General features: G+C 49.9%; 1 protein-coding gene across 1 annotated transcript in view; it reads left to right on the top strand.

Moving 5' to 3' along the window:
• LOC129381681 (uncharacterized) overlaps window positions 1–21,542 on the top strand; it is a 186,718-nt gene that overhangs the window by 13,136 nt on the left and 152,040 nt on the right. The window lies entirely within an intron of this gene.

A 21,542-nucleotide genomic window follows, 5' to 3' on the forward strand; every position in this document is an offset into this window, starting at 1 on the left:
TAGCACACCTCCAAAATGCCCCGTTGATTCATCATCATGGTTCTTATAAAACAAGTGCCCGCATGCTGAACTTATCCAATCATGCCAGCATGCCCTAGATGCGGAGAAATTATTTTTATGGCAGAAGCGTTTTTACTTTAGCTCTCGCTCACGAGTGTGCATGCTTTCTGTCGGCGAATACGTGTAACATGTTAACTGGTCGACTATAACAGCTACATAGTCCTGGGAAACAAGTTTCGCTGGGCCCGTGCAGGTTTTAGATGGCGAATAACTTGTTTTTAGTGAAGGACTGTACGAAAACGGGTGAAGACGGAAAATGTATGAAGAACATTAAAGACCTGTATATTAACACGTTCGCCTTTTTCGGCATGCCAATTTATGTCTACAGTCTCAACCATCGTGTCTTCTCTTCGCACTCTAACTAATGCCGGTCCTAGTCTTTAGTTGTAGAATTCAATAGAAGGTGCAGGAAATTATCCTGAGGTTCGGTAAACAACGCTTGCTCAAGGGCTTTCTAAAACTCGTACATCGCAACATGGAAAGGAAGAAACAAGCCGAGCCAGCCGGATGAAAGGACAGAGTGCAACTGGTTTATTGGAAAGGTACACGCTTTTAGCACAGGTAGCCATCCAGTACTATTCGGTGAATAAACTGAATTGAATTGACAATATATAGCTTCAAGAAATCAGTACGCTTACGCTTTAAGCAGTACGCACCCTTGTAGATTTATATTTCGTGCAACTTGCCAGTAAACCATTTGAAAGTCAGCGCTTTGTTCTTTCATTTTTGTTCTTTCATTTTCGGTTTGTTTATTCCTTTCTATGTTCCGCTGTACCAGTTATATAATGCCATACTAAGCGCCGCGTAACGTAAAACTATACCAATATTTTTTATTCCAGTCGCCTGACGTCAAATTAGTGTAACCGCCAACACAAGCATCGGGCGGTGACCCGAAAGGTTTGTCTGAAGAGGCCAATTAGACGCTCACTTCATTTATAGGCGGTCACTCTTGTTTGCTTTAAAAACGAATAACATTGCCTACAGTGAGCGGCTAGTCTTATCTAATTGGGTGACAAGAGACGAGGAGCACGCTCACGTGGAGAGGGATTCGATGGGGCCGAGCCAGTGCACTGAAAATCGACAACCGGATGAAGAGGGTTGTGCCGGCATCTGCGAGTGGCCGGCTTTCCCTTATTTAGCTGCTCGGAAATCGCGGCGGCATGCAACGGAAGGCAATGAATACCACTAAAACCAATTCTCAGCAAAGAAGAGTTCGCAAAGCGAGGCTGTAAACATGCCGAAAGTGGTCGGAAACATTGCACGGACACGGCAAAGGCTTTATTGTACGCAAATAAACTCATGATCTCCGGCAGGTGCGACTAGCAAGCGCCTGAGCGATCGGTGATATCCACTTTTTATTCCATTCGGAACGGGGAAGCCTGCGGCTATGCAGAAAAAACATTCAGTTTTGTTCGGCATAATAATGCATCTTTATTGCGTACACGTCACTTTGACGCGGTGAGTTTTCGCGGTTTTCTGATGTCGCCTGACAGACAGGGGAGGTAGGTGCAGCCCTAAAGCTTTTTAACAATAGCCGAGGTCTAATGGCGAAAAGGCGTTGGATCACAAATAACTATTTTTCTTTTGTTTGGTCCAGTCATGCATAATCAGTGTGCAACGTCATATCAGATGGGGAGCTATAGCAGTTTTTGTGACGTCGCGTGACAGACAGGCGACGTAGGTGCGATCAAAAAAATTTTGGCCAGTCGCGGAGGGCTGATTGTAGAATTCGGATAGAGAAGTTTGGAATAGCTTTACCTTATAGCGCGCCAACTCGCCCAATCCTCAACCCTAGCTTACTCATGGGGGCACGCATTGCGATTATCACTGCATTCGGCTGGATGATATTTACTGGTCCATGCTACGTTCAAGTGGCCGGCACGTGTTTTTGTGTAGTAGGCCGGAAATTTAATGTACCTTACCATATCTTCGTAACAAGGTTTCCTACGTAAAGCGAGGGTGAATGTACAAATAGACAGTTTTAGCTACACGTACGTAGGGGATTCACGTACGCAAACGTGAAAAGCCTACGTACCTTACGTGCACCCCATCTGAAACGCTTTTAGCTACACGTACGCGACGCACGCCAAGAGGAACCACGTAGCTCCATCTATCGGGGAATGTGAACACGGCGGTAGCCTATTCAATCCTGTCGCCGTGTTTCGATGCGAGCCGTCTGCGCGCGCGCGGCCCGCTATCGCTTGTTCGTGAAATTGCGGAACTCCCGCACGAAGCTGTCTACGTGCGCAAGAAACGCACGCAAAGAATTGAATCTCACGTACGTTCGTGAGACGCGCGCGCGCCCGCTACGTTCTACGCATGTGCACTGCTCACACGTAGAAGCTCTACGTACGCAAAGCCTCTACGTACGTATAACTAAAGCTGTCTAATGACAAAGTTCAGTGAACCAAACACCGTTGGAAGCAATTTTTAGGTAGGTGTCGGAAGACACCTTTTCTAATTTTATCTAGACTTTATCTAGACTTGGAAGAAAAGGTGGGGCGCCTGTTTTGCTTTTCTGACGAGCACATATAAAGGTATGAAAGGGTAGATGAATAATTTTAAGACATAAATATTTCAGAGCATCACACTCAGTCTTTTTCGAGCGACTATTGTAATATTGTTTTCATTGTGCTCTATTAGGCGTTAGGGCAACGGCCTCACTGATGTCTATTTGACGTAATGACATGTCCTGGGGCCATGTTATTACCAGTTATTCTATTTCTTGAGCAAGAAATCTTTATTTTAATTCGCAAGTAGTCAGAGACGTTTGGAGCGTAAGTGAATCCATCCCTCTAGGTATCGCTGTGTCCATGTGTCCTTGTGACTTTGGGACGTGATTATTAGAAGTGGAGTTGAGCCGCAATGTTTAAAAAAAAGGTGGCTTAATGTCAAGTTTCTTTAGCGTTGCGCAATTCCCGAAAATGAGTTTGTTTGTCTTCGTTAATATTGGCAGGCTGCGTACGACTATGAACCACGAAATAAAATGGCACACAAAGCATTCTCATTGGGCTACTTCATTCTTGTGTTGTGAGCCACTCCTTCGTTTCTAGTTGTACTGTAAGCTATACAAGTTTGGGCAACTAGTATACTTTTCGATGAAATAAGACCGAAAAGTGCGGTTTGGCAGGCTCTGCTTCGTAGCAACTGGCCGTACTTAGCACAGCGGCTACGAAAGATGCCGCGCAGCCGCTAACGGGCTCTGATAGGCGAAAATAGTCGCAACTGAACAGCGTTAGCACATAGCGACATGAGTCGACTGCAGATTTCAGCATCCTTGGTTTTATATTTTGCAATGGCTATGCAGACACTGCTTTTTTTACAGAGTAAGCTGTTATGGGCTCACTCCAGCAGCCGTTTTAATTGGTGATGGTGTCCACCACCGGGGTCCGGTGTCCATAGCACCTGTGGCCGGTAACGAGAAAAAAATATATATATATTGACTTCCCGCGGGGATAGAAACCGGGCCTGCTGCGAAGGGGTCAGCTACTCTACCACTGAGCTGGCGGTTGTGCTAGTTAGTATGCAGCGGAAAACTGCCCTACAAACGCGTCCTAGTTAGGGAAGAGACACGCAACGTGACATGCGTGCCGCGTGCCATCGAAGCGTGCCTTTCTTGCATTCCAGTTGCCGCCTAGTACTCCCTGTCAGTCCCTGCGTAGGAGACGCCCACCGCGCGCTGACGTGCGTCCTGCAGGACCTTTATTAAAGTTTGTCCAATCCGATCTTCGGGTCCTGGCGTCGGTCCAAACGGTTCTCAGGCCGTTCACTCGCTGACTCGCACACTGTTGTCGTGGACCTCACTTCCGTCCTTATACCAGGTATCTAGCGTTCGTGCGCACATCTCACATCTCTTCACTCGCTGTGCAGTTCGTTGCCATTGAGGACGATGATGATGGTGATGGTTTAGTGGCATCCCTTTTGAAATGGGGTGGTAGCAAATGGTCACCTAGGCTGCTTCTGTCGACCAGGTCGACGTATATGCAGCATACAAATGCTGTTTAGAACTGCTCCTGTCGGGACCCCTCGCAGACTATAACAGATCTGCAATCCGATGTTTGCACCTATCGACGTTACGCGGCACGCATGTCACATCGCGCGTCAAATGATGATGATGATGATATGTGGTGTTTAATGGCGCAAGGGCCAGGTGTGGCCAAAGAGCGCCATGACAAGTGGTGATGTTGACGATGTATTATGGAGATGTGACTTGGCTGTAAAGTGGCCTAAAAATAGTTGCTGTAAAGTGCATAAAATCTACGTGATATAAAATTATGGCGATGACTAATGACGAATACTATGAACATTAAAATCCATCGTAAAAGAATGACATAGAAATGAAAATATATGAGATGGCGTCAAATGGAAGGATGCGACGCTAATAATGAGGATGAAATGGCATTCCCTTTAAGACGAGATGATGTCGGACATCCAGCTTACTTAATCAGATGTGTCGCATATGTTTTTCATTGGATCTATATATATATATGGGTATCTATAGTCTTCTTTTTTTTTTCATCAGGACTTCTGTGTCTACCCTGTACCCGAAACCATGGGAGTGCTACATGATGTGCCAACTGTTGCATCAATATGGAACTGCAATACAAGTGGCGCACGTATAGGCGCGTATCTCACATCGCAAAGCAAGCAGCACGATACGCTGCTAATGATGGTTATGATAAGGATTTATTGGCATGATCTTTGAAACGCGACAATGACATAGTCACCTAGCAAGCTTGATTTAATCAGGAATAATATATATATATATATATATATATACAAACAGGGAGTCCCACATGACTTGAGCCAAGAATTTAAATATGAAAGGCGCGGCGCAAGCACATTGAACCGAACGCAAACTATTCGCAAAAGCATGTAGTCTCTCAGGCAGTTTTTCCCCATAACTCATTAATTAATTACGTTTATTACCCAACTTTTGACTATTGGATGAAGACCCCAAGTATGATACGCATATTTGTAGAGCACCTTCAGAAACCACCGACCGAGTTGTTTCCTTTACGATACGTCTCACGTAGTCCTTTTTTCCAGTTTGCAAAGAAAGCCTGCGAAATATGCAAAAAAAAAAGCCACGTGAGTGAGTGAGTGAAGAAACTTTATTGTAGATCCGTCGATGGCGCGAACTCTTCATGCACCCGGCTAGTCCTACGTGGGGACCGGCAGGTCTAGCCCATGGACAGATTGGGATAACCCTCCTGTTGAACGGACAGACACGGATATGTGTACTGGTATGTAGAAGTCTAAGCGAAACGGCTTGTCCCCTATTCAAGTTGGGGTGAGGGGTTGGAAAGACCCTTCTACACACGAAGAAGAATTTCATTTCCTCGTTCTGGGTAGCGGGAGCGTCCCTGTGGCCGTAGGGAGGAGGGGAGTAGGCGATCGTTACAGAGTAAGCGCGGTCGCGGAGGTCGCGCGCCGCCTCGTGAGCACACTCATCGAAGTTCGGGGGAACACCCTCGGCAGACGCTACGTGAGCCACGTGACGCAGACCTCGCGCAGTGGCATCGTGCTACTCTCAAGCATGTGTGCGGTGAATAAGGCCGGCTCTCGTCCCATGACGGCGAAAATGTGTGCTGCTAGCCGAGCGCTGTCGATGAGAAAAAGAACGCCGTGCCGCTTTCTCGTCGCCAGTCACGATGCAGCTGACCTTGTTAACCGAACGCACGCTCGAGAGCAGAACAATAGCACTGCGCGAACGCTCCGTCACGTGTTTTTTTTTTTTTTTCATACATCGCTGGCTTTATTTGCAACCCGAAAAAAAGGACTTAGTGAGAAGTATTGTAAAGGAAACAACTCGATCGGTGGTTTCTGAAAGTGCTTTACAAATCTGGGTATCATACTTGGGGTCCTCAGCTAATAATTAAAAAGTCGGGTAATTAAACCTAATTAATTAACGAGTGATGGGGAAAACAAATAGAATGTCTAAGTTCGATAGGCTATTGCGAATAGTATGCTTCGGTTGAATTCGCTTCCATGCGCCTTTCATTTTTAAATTCGTGGCTCAAGTTATGTGGGATGCCCTGTATATAGCCTAGCGTTCCTGCATGCATGTCGACTATATATACATTCTAGCATTCTTGTACACAAGTCCTTGAACATTTTCTTCCTCAAACCATCGTTAACTGCCTTCTACCCGTACCTGTGGTAGTGCAACCACCAATATACGCAACTGTAATGCAAATGCGCACGCGTGTACGCTCCGCGGCGCGCATGTCACATTGCATGCTAGCTATCGCTCGCGTTACTCATGGCGAATTCAATTGGGGGAACATCAGCATTCCAAATCTCGCTTAAAGTGCTCTTTCCATTCGCGGCGTGTTTCATCCGTAGAACAGGAGTGGGAGCGCCGTCATCCACTGGCAGCAGAAGAGCAGTTTCACTGCGCCGAGAGCAGCCGGGAGCAGTCCGTACTGCTCTCGCCTGAAAAGCGGAGTACAGAGAAAGTCACGTGATTCAAGCCATCATATCCTCCTCATTCGTATTTATTTTGCTGCAGCCGGCGAGCGCTGCAGCAATAGGGGCAGTCAAGCGTACTCGCTGTTTTGGCCCCAGTGACTTTGATGCCGTTGATACGAAAGAGCTTCGCAACGATTCAGCGACCGATACTGGCATTTATAGTCAACCTTGTTTCTTTTCTTTAATGCCAGGGTTGTTGCCTCAGGGAATACAGGGGTATGTGATAGGGGTGAACGAGGATTATTAAACGAATGAAAAAAGATTTGCTGATCTAATGAAGTCCATGAAGGATCGATAATGTGGTCCCTGCGTCTATGTAGTGTAATCCCTCGGATTATGTTTCGAAAGTCGCGCTGCTGCGAGGTGCCGGAGCCTTGTCGGTTTCAGTGCAGGGCAAACCCACAGCTGGTGGTGGATGTCTGCTTCAGCATTTCGCGACTTGCAGAGTCGCGAAATCCCAGGGCGAGGATATAACGGGCGAAAGTGCGGCCACTTCCGAGTCACGGCAGGTGTGAGGGCAACCCTCACCCGAATCATCCGAAGCGCAACCTCCTCTGCACGGGTAAAACCTCGAGGGAGGTTTACCACAAAACGATTATGAGAGCACGCGGGCCACGCCGGAGGTGCTCCTTTCTTGTTAAAAGGAGGGTGGCATATGCTAGGTGAAAGAGCTGAGGCGGTGACGATGGAGAGGTCGCTAGATCCGTGGCAGAATCCGCACGGGTTTGGAAGCTTACGAGGTCGCGTCGGATGCACTCCATAGATATTGGCTACGGGATACGTGCCTCCAGAAGATTGATCTGTTGACATATTTCAGGGCTGCGACTAACGCGTCGCAGAAGCTGCGTCACCTGGAGGGCATCAGTGCGGATGACGATGCGGGCCCTGGGGACCATCGGAAAGGCGGCCACGGAGCACAACGCCTCTCGAACAGCAATGAGCTCAGCACAAAAGGAGCAAGGATGCTATTCCATTTGAAACCTGGACGTCTTAGGAAGGGCAGGTGCGCAAGAACAATAAAGTGCGGTGGTCGTTTCACTGCGGTGAATTCTTGCATCAACGTAAAGCACGATGGAGCCAAGAGGCAGGTGGGCATCTTGAGCTATAATTCGGTCACGAAGAGACGCCGCCGCGTCAGTTGATGTCGGGAGACGTATATGAATTGGTTAGTCATCGCTCAGCTGTACAAAAAACTCTAGGGATGAAGAACTGGCGAAGGTGGTGGTAGACGGGAGAACGAGAAAGCGTAACACATGAGAGCACAATTTGCGTGTGAGAGGCTAGCCTTAAGCCTGCGAGCATAACGTCACTGCTGCACCAGCTCATCTAGTGTGTTCAGCTGTGCATTTGCTTGGAGAGCCACAATCGTGGTGTTGCGAGGAAGGCAAGTGATGACCCTCATTGCCTTGCTATAACCAGCCTCAAGGCGATCTCACTGTGTCCTCGTCAAATGCTAGAATTGGGCTTGATAAACAAGGCGTTGCTGCACTACCGCCTTCACCAACTGTCGCGCAACATATGAGCGGGCGCCGGTCGTTGTAGTAGCAATGCGCCTAATCAGACCCAACGTCTGAATCGCCTGCTTTTAGCGCTAGAGAGCCAAGCAGTTCCGGTTCCCGACTCGTGGATCGTCAGACGCAGAGTATTGAATGCTGAACATTGTTGAAGTGGGGCTCCGGATAGATGAATATGAATGGGTGTTACGGAGAGTTTACGCCGGCCGCAGCGATTGGCGACTGACAAGTAAGCAGATTTGCTGACTGAAATCCTAAGGCCGAACGAAGAAGCGCAAGTCGACGTCATATCTCAAGCTGGTTCAATGGCAGCGGCTTGAGTGTGCAGGTCATCATGAGTGCAGCAAACCGTGACGTCATCAGCGTACAGCAAGAACTTTATGTCGGGCACATCGTGTAAGCGCCATGCAAGCGGGAGGAAAGCAATATTGAATAATATGGGTGACAATACTGATCCCTGGGGTACGTCGCGAAGAGGGATAAATCAGCCGACGGCGTCACTAAGGCGAATTAGAAAGTGTCGGTCCTCCAGGAAAGATTTGACAAAATTCCGTACTCGAGGGAAGAAATGCAGCATGTCAATTGAAGCCAAGATAGCAGCATGACTGATGTTATCATACGCCTTTTCAACGTCCATAGCTAGGACAGTATGGACACTGCGGCTACTAGTTGACAATAAAACTGAGGATGCCTAGGCAGCCAGCCCATCTTCAGTTCCTATGGCTGGATGGAAGCCAATTTCAGCAGGGTGGTAGAAACGTGGTGCTCTAGCCACCACGGCAGTCGTGTGGCTAGCATTTTCTCAGCTAGCTTGCACAACGTTGACGTTAGAGAAATGGGTCGGAAGTTGCCAAGGTCAGTCGGTGGCTTGCTTGGTTTCGGAATCGGGATCACAATAGCTGATTTCCAGCCTGGAGGTTCAAGGCCTTCTAGCCATACCTTGTTATTGATGTCGAGGAGTTGAGGCAGCGCAGCGCAACTCAGGTTCTTCTAAGCTTCATAAGTATTAGAGTCTGGACCGGGTGCGGTCTTGCGATTGGTACCATCTATCGCTGCCAGCAACTCAAGCATCGTGAAAGAGCTTGCAATCCCCTGGGAGTCTGCTGTAGATGGTAACTTGTCGATATTTGCCGGAATGCCTGCCAAGGAAACACCACTGGCTTGTTTGAGGCAGCACGTCGTACTGAGGGAAAAACGTCCGGGCTCCTTCTCTGGCGAAGTCATCCGGCGACAAGCCAGCATCAAAGCAGACTGGGGCTGCCGCGTCTTGACGGCGGCAACTGTGTTCAATGGCACGGAAGGTTCGCCAGAGAGAAGCATTCGATGTCTTGGAGGAAAGCCGCTCACACCACGAATGGCAGTGCCACCGCGAGAGGTCGCTTTGACATCTTCGGTCCTTAGCAGTAAAGAAATTCAGCCTTGCACGTGCTAGGGCAGAAGTGGGGTCTCGGGATGCTGCCAGCTCAGCTTGTCTGCGAGCAGCCCACAAGTTGAGCAGGCCGATATCCGGTGCAGGTCGATGGACGTCTACTCAGCTGACGGTTGTACCTTCATTGAGCGCGCGTCGAGACAATAATATCGTACACATTTAGCGCTAACTTGCTGTTAGCAATATTCAAAATTTTTCTTAGGGTTTCGGAGAAGTTTCAGCAGCGACCTCAAGCAAACAAAATAAGTGTTCTTTATCATGACGTAATCTATCCACTGCGTCACCTATACCTGGCTTGTAGTGGGCATGTGTCCTATTAGTTTTTGGGCGGCATCACTCAGTTTGTTTAGGTAGAACGGCCACTATCTAGGAACACGGGCTTCCACTTTATAATTTGAAGTTTTGACTTAGCATATTATGTCACGCTGGAAGCTTCCTGATAGTGTGCTTTGTGCTCACCAATGCAGATTATTTTTTTGTCTGCCTTAATTCTATGCGTATATGTAGTGACGGGGGCGAGATGCAGGCGGAAGAGATATTTACAAAGAAAGCTAGGCCAAATGAAGATGTCTCATTCAGCCCACGTGCAAGTGACCTGATCGTCGTCGTCATTGCTGTACCAAAGCTCGCGTTCATTCATCTATCATTCGCTTCGTAACATCACCCTCCGGTGGCAGAAGCGCCGACCTGGCGCTTGCTACCAGGGTGAAGAGATACAAGAGTTATAGGGCTTCAGCCGGGAAACATGAACAACACCAATTCGTTTCACCGTCGAAGAAGAAGGCCCAGGGGCATATTATCGTAATTTACGTCACCGAGTTGACGCAGCACCTTCTAGGGCTCTGTGTAACGTGGGAGAAACTTCTCTGATAGGCCAACGCTGTGTCATGTCGACCATAGGAGGACGAGAGCCAATCATTCAGTGCACTCTTCTGTGTCGGCTGTCGTACCGGGACGTTTGGGAGCCTTGCGAAGCACAGACTCAGTCGTGAGCAAGTTGACAAGCTACACGAGCTCGACCATGGGTGTCGCAGGCGTATTCAGTAGGCGAGTGAGATGCCGGCGGAAGGAGAGTCTCGAATGCTAATGCAGGATATCGGCCCAGAAGTAAATAAAAAGGGGAATATCCAGCGGTGTCATGCCGCGGCGAATTGTACGCGAAGGTAACAAATCGTAACGTGCGTAACGTGATCACGGTGATCAGATGAAACATACATAGCCAGCATCTCAGCTAGCTTTCGGTTCAGGCGCTCGGCCAGTCCATTCGTCTGCGGATGATAAGCACTGAGGAGCCGTGTTCAGTGGCGCAAGCACGAAGAAGGTCATCTGCGACTGATGAGAGGAACCACCTCCCACGATCGATGGGGAGCTGCCGAGGGGCGCTATTATCTAGAGTTACGTCGGGGAGGAGAAAGTCAGCGGCGATAGCGGAAGACCTTGTCGGCAATGCCGAGGTGATTGAGAAACGCGTGGCGTTATCTGTCTCGACCGCAACAAATATATTTACCGAAATGAACGTAGCCAAAGGGCCTAGAAGTTCAAGACCAACGCGGAAGAATGGCTCTTCAGGGATATCAAGTGGTTGTAGCTGGCCAGCAGGCAGTGCTAAAGGGTGCTTGCGGCGTTAGCAGCGCTCAGAAGCAGCGACGTAGCGGCGCACAGAACGGTGTATGCCAGGCCTTAAAAAGCGACGCTGGATGCGCGCGTGTGTACGCGAGACACCTAGGTGACCGGCAATTGGTACGTCGTGATGCTGGTGAAGAACGCTGGAGCGTAGATGGCGAGGTAGGACAACCAGAACCTTTGGGCCACCCCAGCTGAGATTACGACGATACAAAACGTTGTCGTGTAGCTCAAACATGCTAACAGAATGGTCTGGTGACAGAGCGCTTAGGCAGTCAACGATGAGCCGTAAAGACGCGCCTCGTCGCTGTTCGGTGGAGATATCATCAGATGCTAAGATAGACAGTACGCAGTCGTCTGTGTCAGGCTTAATGAAGTCGGGAGCATCGACAGGGTGATGTGACAAGCAATCTGCATCTTGGTGCAATCGTCCAGCATTGTAGTGCACAACAAACAAGTATTTTTGGAGCCGTAGGGCCCAGCGGTCGAGACTTCCAGAAGGATCCTTGAGCGACCAGAGGCCGCCGAGGGCATGATCGTCTGTAATCACAGAAAAATTCGGCACTAACTAAAGACAGGCACTCGCCAACACTAAAGCCAGGCACTCGCGTTGAGTGATGGAAAAGTTCCGTTCGGATGATGAAAGAAGGCGGCTGGCGTAAGCGATGACACGTTCGCTGCCGTGATGTTTTGGGTAAGGAAAGTCCCAATTCCAAGACCACTGGCATCGGTGCGAAGTTCTGTAGGCAATGAGGGGTCGAAATGCGCCAGCATTGGTGGTGTAAGCAGAAGACCAGTGAGGGCCACAAAGGAAAATCCTTGCTCGAGTCTCCACACGGCAGGAACGTCCTTGAAGAGTTCAGCGAGAGGGTGGGGAATGTCGTTGAAGTTCCGGACAAAACAGCCGATGTAGGAACACCATCCTACGAAACTGCGGAGGTATTAGGCAGAGCGCAGCACGGCAAATTGTTGTGCTGCTCGCACCTTGTCGGGGTCTGGTTGAACAGTGGCAGCACTGACAAAGTGATGGAGCATACTTATGCGGCGAAGCCCTAAACGGCACTTGGCCGTGTTCAGCTCAAGATTGCATCGATAGAAGACGGCAAGAACGGCCGATAAACGAGTGAGGTTGCTGTAAAAGGTAAGCGAGTCAACAGCGACATCGTTTAAAGGGAATAGATAGAAGCAGCACTTATATCCCCGAAGCAGAGAGTCCATGATACGTTCGAAAGTTGCTGGGGCATCACACAGTCCGAATGGCATCACCTTGAATTGATACAGGGCATCTGGCGTTACAAATGCACAGTTTTGCGGTCGACAGGGCTGACTGAAATCCGTCAATAGCGGGGCCAAAGCTCGATGGGGGAAAAATTTTGGGCTCCATGAAGGCAGTCGAAGGCAGTCGAAGGCATCATCGATGTGAGGCAACGGCGTCGACGTCCGGTTCGCCTTGTGGTGTTGGGACAATGTGGGCATGTGATAGGCAGTCGGCTTGAGAGTGCTTCCTCCCGGTCTTATAGATCACGGTGAAGTTGAGTTCCATTAGCCTGAGACTCCATCGTGCTAGGCGGCCTGAGGGATCCTTTATGTTTGCTAGCCAACATAATAGTGGTGGTCACTTACCACTTTGGTGTGCCTGCCGTACATGTAAGGCCGAAATTTGGCCTGTATTTTTTTGCGTGACCACGACAACGCGACTTATGACCCAGTACTAGCTTTGCTTGAAAATGGACGGCTGTAGAGGTGGGGTTGGAACATCGCGAAAACACACACCATGACCAGTCACATTCTATCAATGACGGAATACTTGCATTCTGCCTTTGTGAGTGTGTGACTCGCGTAGGCCACTGCATATTCTGCATAACTGGGTTTGCGTTGCGCCAGTATTGCACCAAAGCCCACACCCCTGCACGAAGGTCTGTAGGAGCATGGGGATCGTAGTGACTGAGTGTTGGAGGAGATGTAGACATCTGGCGGAGAGTCAGGAAGGCTATCTCACATTTATGGGACCAACTGGAGATGTCGGTCCCAGTGCTTATCAGTTGGGTCAGATGTGCAATTATAGTGAAGAAATTGTGTACAAAGCGACACAAGAAGGAACACAGACCGAGGAAACTCCGAAGTTTCTGGGGGTCATGATAGACACCGTTTCTGGATACAGCATTGCCTAGGAGTCAGTTTACGGGCAGCAAAATGATGCTTTTTGATGTTCAGCTGGAGGTTAGCCATCTTAAGGCACATCTTAATCTTGCAGAGGCGGGGGGAATGAGTCGTAAAAGTTTCAGAAAGAAAATGATGTCCTCCAGATAGCATGAGCAGGCCTTTTACTTTAGAACGCGAAGGAAATTGTCCGTACTGCTTCGAAAAGTGGCAGGTGCACTGCAGAGGCGAAACGGCATGACAATAAGTTTATATAACCCGTCCGGCGAAAAACACCGTAACATACTCAGGACCATGCCTGCAATCCAAGGCATTGCCAATACATTATAAGGGATAGACGTCCTTCCAAGTAACTTTGTTGAAAGGCTGTAAGCAGCACAACCTCGAATACAGCCATCTCCCTTTCGTATTAGCATGACTGCGAACGACCACGGTTTAGAGGACGGCTCAATGGCTACATGTTCAAGCAATGTCCTCCACATGGTCATTGAGAAGCTGCCATTCTGCTGCTGAGATACGATATGGGCGTTGCCGTAGTGCAAGCTGTGATCCATTGTCGATATATTGTATGACAGTGTCTGTACGACTCAAAGTCTGCTTGGTACAATCGAAGGAAAGGCGGAACTTAGGAGAGAAAGAACCTGCTCGCGTTGTTCTGAGGAGTGGTAGGTGTTAATCGCAGAAATAAGGACTTCGACAGCAACTACTGGGCAGTCGGCAAGCGACGTAATAGTGTCAAGAGGGACAGCAGAAGCGAAACTAGGAACATTGAATGACTGAAGATCAGTGAGATCGACAGAGCCGAGGAACTCGTCACAAAGGAGAACGACCAGGTAGCAAGCTCATTGTGAGCTAGAATCGTTGTGGCACCGCAGGTTACGTTCAGAGCGCCAAAGGAAAGCGGTATAGGTGTGCGCCGAATAAACAGTGATGACAGCTCGAACACTAAACGAGCTTCGTGCACAAATGTACTCGACAAAGCGACAAGTACCGCCCTTTCCGCCCACTACAGCACATCCCTCTGGGGATATCGGTTTCGGTGGCGACATAAATCATTTGTGGAGCGGCAACATTATCCGAGATAATGTTGAAGAAGACACGCAGTGCGACTTTGGCACAGGTGCACTCAATGAAAGCGCCATGACACGACAGGAAGTTCCTTCCTAGAATTACATTGTGAGAACAGCAATGCAGCAAAACTAACTCAACGGTACAGAATATGTTCCGAATAATGAATCTGGCGGTACACGCAGCAGACGCTTTTACAGGCTGAGTGCTGGCGGTGCGAAGTACCAAGCCAGTAACTGACGTGCCGACCTCCCCGAGTAGCCGGCATAGCGTTTCATGTATAAGAAAAAGTGCTAGACCCGTGTCAACTTGTGCAAATGTAAGCGATTTCTTCGCCATCGACTTGTATAATGTTTTGTGGTCAAGCCGGAGTTGTCAGACGTTACTAAAAGCTGCCGGCTCTTATCCCAAGGCAGTACTGAGTTTCCTGGTTTAAAAGAGGGCGACGACGCAGCGGCCATATCCAGTGGCGACGCGCTGAGGGTGAACGACCGGTGCTGACGGCGTGACCAGCACGCCAGAACTTCGGCGACGAGTTCGGATCGGCATTCCTGTGGCATGCAGACCCCTGCAGTTCAGCGGTGATGTCCGGACGCCGCAGGCGGCGGCAATATAGGCTTGCTACATGTCCCACCAGAACGCACGCGAAGTGTACCGGCTGGCTATGCCGCGAGGGAAAGAGATCTTGCGGCCGGAAGTACTGAGGCAGATTTGAGGTGGAGGAAGTACGGGCGGGAGCGGCAGCGTCGAGAGAGTAAGCTGTGGCGTCGAGTAAGGAAGTTACGACGTCGCTTAGAGTAGCTGTGGCACCGAATGAGGTAGCGTCGTCGGCATAGCGCGCGATCTGACTTCCGCGTGCGTCAGTGGTGCGCTAGCATGAGGTTTCTGGCGGGATGATGGGAGAACCGCTTCAACCTTCTCGTGGTTGGTTTTCTACATGGTCATTATCAGTGCGTCCGGGAGCATTTGCTAAGCTCGAAAGGGATGCTGCTTGAGGAACAGTTTGGCGGGCCAGCGCTCGTTGTAGGCGCAGTTTTTCAAAGCTTTGGCAGTAGATGATTACCGCTCCGATGGCGGAAGGATTTTTAGCTGGAAGCATCTGAAAAGGATCCCCTTAATTTTGCATATCTTATTTTGCTCAGTCATAGTTCCTCTTACACGGTTCCAGTGATTGATACCGTCCTTAATATAACTCAAGAGATTGTCGGCTGGTTGTTGCTCTCATTGACCGAGGCGTTCCCCGGCACGATGTCGGCCGATACCTTCACACAGGCTTTCTTAAATTCGGTATATGTCGTAAAGGATTCCTCGCGTTACGGACCCTCTGGTTAGCTACATGTGCTGGATAACTACTAACGTTGGTGAGCTTGGTCAGCCCATCCCGTTTTTTCTGACAGCTCACCCATTCGTACGACGAAATGCAGTTGTCGGCGTCAGCGTTGGCGGTGCCTCTGAACGCAATTGGTTCACGCTGACGACCTGCGCTGCAGGTCCCTGGACGTGCTAATAAAGTATGAGTAGGCCGCTCGCCGGCGTCCTCTAGCGTGGTGGCGGCCGTGGGTGCGAGAAGAGCGCGGCTGCCTAGTTCCATGGCGAGTTGGATGGGACCTGCGCACCTCCAGCAAATTCTGCAGCATTTATTGACAGCAGGAAGCCGTAAGCACAGTGACGTAGGGTAGAGCGCGGAGCCGCAGATCATTAGTTGTGTCCTAGGTAAGCGCAAACGCGAGCTGCACCTCCGACGCGTCAGTCCTTTCCACTTCACCTGACAAGGTGCATGAGCGATCCTCGAGCTTTCTTCTTCATCAGAATGTAAAGAAATAAATGAGTATAGTGGTTTGAGAGGCAAGGTCGAACAAACAGCCCCACAGTGTACCGAACGTCATTGGGATTTAACCAATAAGTTGAAGTCCCGATACATGAGTGTTTCATTGCGGCAGAAATTATATGAACACATCACGCGAATTTCCACCGCCGTCATTGGCATCAGCGTCTCCGCCGCCGAGATGTTCCCTATAAAGTCCAAGTGCTGTAAGATCTTTGCCACGCACGTTACGCTGTACGTGCGAGTGAAATTGTCTGAGAGTGAGCCGGTAAGGCTGGTGGCTTGATATCGAGCGCGCAAGGAAACAGGGGAGCAGAGGAGGGGCGTTCTACTGCCTCCGTAGCTCCGTATGGCGCAGTTGAGCGCAGCTACTTGGGCGCTACCCTTACAGGCGTACTTATTTATCCTTTTTTCGGGGACGGCTTTACACACGCTAGCAACATAAAGTTATCGCTCAACACGAGACGCGCCTTTATGATTTGGAACTTGCCTGAATGGTATTCTTCATTCCATCTGATGTTTATGCTGGTGCCGAGCATTGTGCAATCAGATTCAATGCGCGACCCGAATTCTGAGTACTTTCTTGAAGGCACGCGAGCCTCAGTGAATATAGTTGAATCTTCGACGAGTCATGCAAAAAAAAAGGCGACGCGCTTGACACCCTCATCACAATTCGACGATCGCCGATTGCACTCGCTGCTATTGCTTGGAGTTTCACTGGCTCTTGTAGGGACAGGTTTGCCTAATAAGCAGTTAGCTTTCGTAATTTCCAGTTTCGCTACTACGTTCTTCACCGCAACTGGAACGTAACATCTCGTGGAGGTGCTTTTCGTCTAACCGGATGCCTAGTGAAGCATGAAGCGTACACACCCGCGACTACCGAAAATCGAGCTCGCCGCTTGCTACACAATTTGTCCTGGGAACATGTGCTCTTACCTTAAACGACCGAGAAGTGCATAGCCAAGTCAACTACCACCTTGACCGACCGAGCACTGCCTGTAGTCATCGTACTACAAAAACACAGGGAGCCTCGTATATTCTGTTGAGCTTCGTCCGACAACGCAGAAAGCTGGCTTGCCGCATTCGAAAGGGTTTAAAGCTTTAACACCCGGAACTCTGAGAAGGTGCGCCATGTATACTTCTCCTTGGAAGACGGCGCTGAGACTTGGCTTGCGAACCGGCAGGGTACACCAACAACCTGGGACCTGTTTGAAAGCAATGTCCTGAAAGGGTTGCGTTCGTCGGTCAAAAAGAGAGGGACGAACTACTACTGGGAGCCCGAGTGCAGATGGCCAAAGAGACCGTCGCAATCTTCCCCGAAAAGATCAGCCGTCCTTTGCGGCGTGTCTCATGTAAATGTCCGAGAAGAAAAAGTGCCTGATGTGGCACGTAAAGCAAGAACTCTGCCCTGAACTGATCCGAAACCCGCGAAAGCCCATAGCTGATGCTGATTTTTTATAGAGTCAGTCACAATAGAAAAAACTCTGGAAATGCGCACTTGGCAGTATTTCCACAAAATACTCACGTCGTAGAGCCAAATTCAGACCCCGGTCTTCAACGACTGCCGAGCCACCATCAAGGCGATTGTGCGGGTAGAACTGCATAATATGCTCCTTTGGTCACAGCGTGAGGTGGCCTTGGTCACTGATACAGTCAAGGAAGAACTTCGACGGTCATTGGGAGTTTCTGAAGTGGAGTCCAAGAGAAAGGAATAAATAAATACCTCTGTCAATATGGTTCTCGGTCTGTAAGCCTACTATAGATACTTTACCCAAGAACATTGCTAGCATGGTCGCCTTTCTGACTCTTCCCACTGAATACGACATCGAGTTGGAGTGCGAAAAATTGAAAGTTGCGGCAGGTAAGGCACTAAAACAATGCCTGCAGTCACCACGAGTACTTCGCCGTATCGACGAAGACGACGATACCGAAATCGAATCGACACAAGCAGCGCATGCCTCATTGCTGTCATTGCTAAGAGAAAACATTGACATGAAAGCGTTACATATTGCGCAAGCAGCTCGCAGTCAGATGCGGAATTCAATTATTCTACCACGCAAATTGAATGGTATTCCATTATCTCGCTGCCACTATTTTTCGTCCTTACCGGCGCGGCACGCCGTTCGAAATGGTTAGTGGACCACCACGCACTGCGTCAGAGAGACAACTTAAAGGACAGTTCATGACGCCTTGCGTGCTGTAGCGTCCAACATCAAGACTTCCACATTACCGTAATATAGAAGTCCGGACGAAAACAGTGATGCCGGCTGCCGCTCCCACGCTCCTACACTCTAAAAAAGTTTGCGACAGCTTTCCACTAGTGCCGCGAAGACTAGGCAAACAGCGAAGCTGGCGGCCCCCCTAGATCATTCGTGGTTTGGCTATGTTTATGCGTGGTAGTGCTTGGTGATTCAGCCAAGTTCATGGACACCTCTCATGGATTTCCGAACTTGCCGCTTAAAGTTCTCTATGACTCGCAGGCCCGGATCGTTTTGTCGTCGCGTCTGGGTGCACGCACGCTTTCACTCGGTAACGCGAGCTCGTAACTCTGGATCTTCTGCAACTAGCTGACGTGTCGCCGCCGCTTCACCTGCGCGATATTCGGGATTAGGACCGAAGTCGTCGCATCTGCTCACGAGTAGAGGGCGCGGCGGCTTTCGCACCGCGTTTCTTATTCTTAGGGAGTGGCGCTTTCCCTTTGTCGCCCCATCTCTTGCTTCGTCGGAGGCCCGGCTGCTCCGCCGACGCGGCAGCGGAGAGGATTTGCTTTTATACCCCCGTGTTGACGTCACGGCTTACATCCGCATCTGCTCATGAGTGGCTTCCTTACGGCGCGACGAGGCAAAGCCACAGTGAAGTGGTGCCGGCGCGCGGGATGACGTCATCCCTCGGCGAGGTCTCGCTTCGCACGTTCGCCGGCCTAACGACCAGCTTAAACAGCATCTCTGTTACAACGGCAGAGCGGTACGCCCATGTCCGTTATTTCCAAGTCACGAACAGCATGCGCTTTCTCAGCATGACAGAGCATTCTGGACAGGAAAATATCGAGCGCATCGTTTTCAAGATAGGAAATGCAAGCAAGACACATGGCGATTATTGGAGTGTGGCAAATATGCACCCCAAAGGGTGCAACAGTTTTTAGAGTGTAATAAACTGCCGCCGCAACACAAACAGGATGATGACTCTTTCCTAGGTACAATAGGCGCCGACGACTTCGCCGAAGAGCAGGGAGCAGACAAGTCAAGCGGTTGTTTTGACAAGACGCCTTGTCGTGTCCTTAGAATGGAAGACCGACTTTGTCCCCAGGGTATTAGGGCAGAGATATAGCTCTTTTTTGTTGAAAAACTCTGTCCTCGTAAAGGAAAGCTTCACCCCAGTCCACGGACGAAGGCGCGAGCAGTGGTGCACCTCAAATGTGCTCCGTCTTTCTTCAAGCTTACAGGCGAATTCTGACTTCTAAGACCCAATCACCATCGAAATCGTCTCTGCGAAGACATCAGCTCTCCGCAGAGGTCACTCTCATCGTTTTGATACACAGCAAGTATCTTTTACGGCGATTTTCTAACGAGGCCAGGCCGCCGCCTTGCTAGCCCTAACGGCGAGCTTTCCGCTCTCTTAGCAACCGTGCATCTATGATGCGACCGGTGTGCCGTTTTGTTGCTCGAGCCTAGTCCTATCGCCATGGATGTCGTTGAAGTCGAAGGGACAGAGATTGCCCCCCCCCCCCCCCCCCCGGACCGTCTCACCGAATCCGGATGGCTTCTTTGCGCATGCACAAGCAACGCAAGCACGAATCCACCTAGCCGGAACACGTCGTTGCCTCGCAGTTGCAGCAGGGCCTACTGCGACGCTCCCATCAACCGCGTGCTTCATAATTGTCCATAATACCTGAAGGGATTAAAGTCGCCCTTCGCCTGCAAATTAGCTTGAAAGCCGCCGTAATAGAAGAAGCTTAAATCCGCGACACCATTCTCACTGCTACAGGCCTCACTCAAACCAATACCGAAGAGCATACCTATAGGAATACATTGCAAAGGATGGACAGGTGGGCTAGTTGTAACGCATTGTTATAAAAACTTAGAGCGTTAAAAATACAAAGACGTAGGAGAAAAAACACAACCTACACGCGCTGTGTTGTGGGTTTCTTCTACGTCTTTTGTGTTTTTAGCACTCTAAGTCTTTATTATGATACCTATAGGACCGGCTCAGCCTTCAATATTGTCTTGGCCAGCCCCTCTAAGATACACAATGCCGAGTACTACTGAACGATCCCGTTCCTTCAGTCCGCCGGCAAGAACTACCCCTCGGCAGCCTACGCTACCTCCCCGGATCACACCACTGAAGGGGTCATCCCCAACATCCCACCATACGCCACCCATGAAGCCTTCAAGACCGCCCGAGTTAACAAAAGTAACGCTTATATACTGCAATCTTGTCGGTCCTTAGGCGCGAAAACACGTTCTTTCAGTAGCTGCTAAGAATGTACTAGAACAGTACACCCGATACCTAACAATGATCTCCTTCCTCACCTGCCTAAGCGCCGTGCTCCAGAATGCGATGGCTGCGTGGACACCGCTGCTTCCACCCAGTCAGCAAGCGCACTCCGCGCACCCATTGAAGATTGCCTGCAAGGGGCCATAGCCGAGCCGGTGGAGAACACGATTGCCTCCGCGACTGAAATGCTCAAAGCAGATTATGACCAGCAACATTCAGATCTCGCCCACAAGGTCCTCAGTTCTATAAAGAAAGTCGAACGACGTATGACAGATGATGAAGAACGGTCCGACAAGCTCAAAGAAGCGATATTCAAGAAATCGCACTCATGTCTCGACGATACCTCGGCCTGTCAACGCTAAGTCTGCTACGTACCGCATTTGACAGTGGAAATGATGCGCATACTCACGGGAACCAGGAGTTCCAAGAACGCGTCTGCACACAATTATGTCGCAGGGCCCACCCGACGTCATTGCCCCTCTGGATCCCATGACGACGGCGAAACTTACCATTCATGCGGGTACCACTCCCACAGCCACACTACCAGTAATCAGCCATATCTCACCACAGTCGTCTGCAGCAACATTAGCGTCATACAGCACGACCCCTTTCCGCAGAACCCTCCCCATGTTTTTCTTGAAATTATTCCGCCTCAGCGCATGAACTACTCCAGTCTATTTATCCTCATTATGTACACCAGCCCCTGACAGCATCGCTTCTACCGCCTTTTGCAGGCAGTGGATCGTAATGTCCACTCACTCCTCGTTGTCGAGAGAGACGTTAATGCCCGCGCAATTGCTTGGGGATATCCGTACGAGAGACGCAAGAGACGCCAGCTGTTGCTAGACATCCAGCGACACTGATACACCGCCCTCACTGATACAGCCCTCCCGAC

This window comes from Dermacentor andersoni, chromosome 11 (genome assembly GCF_023375885.2).
Source record: "Dermacentor andersoni chromosome 11, qqDerAnde1_hic_scaffold, whole genome shotgun sequence".
Taxonomy (NCBI): Eukaryota; Metazoa; Arthropoda; class Arachnida; order Ixodida; family Ixodidae; genus Dermacentor; species Dermacentor andersoni.